Below are 3,554 nucleotides of genomic sequence, written 5' to 3'. Positions count from 1 at the left end.
ATATATATATATATATATATATGTGTGTGTGTGTGTGTGTGTGTGTGTTTAACCTCTCAACATCACTTGAAACCGATGCTGGTGTGTTTACGTCCTTGTAACTTAGCGGTTCGGCCAAAGAGACCGATAGAATAAGTACTAGGCTTACAAAGAATAAGTCCTGGGTTCGATTTGTTCTACTAAAGGCAGTGCTCCAGCATGGCCGCAGTCAAATGACTGAAACAGGTAAAAGAGTAAAAGAATAAAAGGATCTCTGAACGAAAATATTCGGAATATGTTAAGATTTCAATTTTATGGTATTTACATGCATGGCTTATAATCGATCTTCGGATCGAACCAAGGAAATTGTTTCTATTGGTTTTGCTTTTCAAATTATTGATCTGTCTGCCGGCCTTAATTTCTGGCAAAAGTATCACCGTTTTTCGGTGACCAAGTGGGATTTGAACTCGAGATGCACAAAGCCGGAACAAATACTGCAAGGTACCTCGTCCATTGCTCTAAAAAAACTCCACCAATCCACCCGCTTGTTCTGATATATTCTTTTCATCCACCCTGGAAAGATGAAAGGTACCACTACCACTACTACTTCAACTACCGACCATTTGCCTAACCAGTTTGAGTTCAAATTCTTATGAAGTCTGTAAAGTGAGACATAGAAGGGCAATTTAAAATAGGGTGCTTTAATAATTAGATAGTTAATTAGTTTGACGATTTCTTGAGTGGCAAGTTCAGAAAACTGAGATCATTGCAGCATAGTGGTGTAAGGAGGAGGAAGATGAGTAGGATGAGGAGGACGACGACAGCGGGTCCGTAAGGCAGTGTTTTGAAGTAGTTTTAAATGAGGGAAGTTTTGCCGATCACAGGATGTGTGCGGGATGTGTGCACTCTTCCAGATATTAGAACACAGCACAATTTATAATTTTCTGTAAATTATTCACGACACGAATTTGAAAATATTCAAGAAATCCGCCTTCTTTTTTGTTAAGGAAGTTTCATGTTTTATTTTCTAATGGAAAAAAAAAAGAAAGGAAAAACGAAAAGAAGAAAAAGCAAATTGTAGCAACGCCTTTTTTTTTTTTTTAAACATACATTCTCAAATTCTGGTTAGTTGTGTTAAGTATGTCAGTGATAAAGGTTATTAAACTAGAGAAGTTATTTTATAATGTCTTGATAAAATGTGTCACTGCCAACATACAGTGCATCTACGAAAAACTAAAGACCGTAGTCTCGAAAAATACTTAATATTCGTGAATCTGTTCCTAATTAGATTATATAAAACAACTGTAGCATTATCGAGCCAATGAGGGAAGCTTCTATGTGGTTGCCCTACCTGCTAGAAGTAGCAACCAAATCTCCCTTAAATGATATCCCAACTTCTTGAAAATTAAGGGGGACGTTGGAAAATGTAACAGTGAATACACCATGTCCCCAAAAGAAAAAGGATAAAAGAAGGAAGAATAACACAAGCTGATATGTGTTTGACCAAAAAGCTGATCATTCAGAATTCACCTGGAGTTAAATAGCAACAACAACGTCAAATGTCTCATAAGACCAGGAAACAAAGAAGCTTATACGTAAACTTGTCCCAGCTGTTCAACACAGCAAGCGAGTCTATTTCAACAAAAACCTTTATACTATTTAGTATGTGTAAAGTGGCGAGCTGGCAGAAATGTTAGCGCGCCTGGCGAAATGCTTAGCGGTATTTCGTCTGCCGTTACGTTCTGAATTCAAAATTCACCGGGGTCGGCTTTGCCTTTCATCCTTTCGGGGTCGATAAATTAAGTACCAGTTACGCACTGGGGTCGATGTAATCGACTTAATCCGTTCGTCTGTTCTTGTTTGTTCCCTCTATGTTTAGCCCCTTGTGGGCAATAACGAAATAGGTATTTCGTCTGCCACTGCGTTCTGAGTTCAAATTCCTCCGAGGTCGACTTTGCCTTTCATCTTTTCGGGGTCGATAAATTAAGTACCAGTTACGCACTGGGGTCGATATAATCGACTTAATCCGTTTGTCTGTCCTTGTTTGTCCTCTCTGTGTGTAGCCCCTAGTGGGCAGTAAAGAAATAGGTATTTCGTCTGTCTTTACGTTCTGAGTTCAAATTCCGCCGAGGTTGACTTTGCCTTTCAGCCTTTCGAGGTCAATAAATTAAGTACCAGTTGCGTACTGGGTCGATCTAATCGACTGGGCCTCCTCCCGCAAAATTTCTGGCCTTGTGACTAGAGTAGAAAAGAATATTTAGTGTGTGTAGAACTACGTATTTTAAATAGGAACCCTTTGATAAGACTTCTCCAGAACACATCGTTAGAAAGTCGACCTCAGCAGAATTTGAACTCAGAACGTAAAGACAGATGAACCACCGTCATGCATTTCGCCCGGCGTGCTAACGTTTCTGCCAGTTCGCCGTCTTATATTACTTGAATAATATCCTTTTCTACTCTAGGCACAAGGTCCGAAATCTTTTAGAAGGGGGACAGTCCATTACATCAACTCCAGTACGCAACTGGTTCTTAATTTATCGACCCTGAAAGGATGAAAGGCAAAGTCGACCTCGGCGGAATTTGATAACTTGAATAATATCAATAAATGAATGATTCTTACCATTCATATGACGTTTAAGCATTGTTTTAAAAAAGACTGCCAGTAATTTCTTCATATTGGTATGAAGACCGCAAATCCGATCTTTGCGATAAAAACACCAACTAAATTTTGGTGACTTCCGGAACTAATTGTTCGCTGTGAAGAGGCAGTTCTGATCCAATTTTCAGATATTTGTACATAGATACACATATACTCTTTCTTTCACACGCATACGCAGGTGCACACGCACATATATAGACACACACGCGTATATACGATATATACAATAACGTTTATCCCGCGATGGCTCCAGTTACTTTATTTTCGTGATCAATGTGTGAACTCTCTTTTTGACACATAGATATGTCCATACACAAATATATACACATACATGCATACATATACACACGTTAATGTACTTATACATGGTGGCATATGGAACCTGATATTAGTGTCTTAGTTGTAGCTGGTATCGAAAATTGCCTACGAACGTGTGTATTTTTTATTGTTAAAATAGTAGTAGTTGTAGTAGCAGTAGTAGTAGTAGTAGTAGTAATAATAATAATAATAATAAAAGCAATCACAACATTTTAATGTGCACAAGAAACTTTATTAACTTGTAAAATGAGCTGAAAATTATTCTGCAGATAACTGCTGACAAGGTGTCCGAGAAAATGGTAAGCAAAACAAACAACAACACAAAAAACAAAAACTGTGAAAAGAAAAAGCAAAAAATTTATCGAAGGAAATAGAAAGCTTTAGGCAAGAAATGTTCGGAGCAGACGATAGCGGTGTCAATAAATAACCTAAGAAGGGAAACATTCTCGTTACAGCTGGTATTGACAAACATGATCTTTCGTTCTCATATTTCTGAAGTTTTTCTCTATTTATTTACTTTTCTCTGTCCTCCTCCTCTTCACACTCTCTCTCATACACTCACTCTCTCTCATACACTCACTCTCTCTCACTCTCATAC

This window comes from Octopus bimaculoides, chromosome 6 (assembly GCF_001194135.2).
Source record: "Octopus bimaculoides isolate UCB-OBI-ISO-001 chromosome 6, ASM119413v2, whole genome shotgun sequence".
NCBI lineage: Eukaryota > Metazoa > Mollusca > Cephalopoda > Octopoda > Octopodidae > Octopus > Octopus bimaculoides.
The sequence above is the reverse complement of the archived record's forward strand: the minus strand, read 5'-3'. Positions refer to the sequence as shown.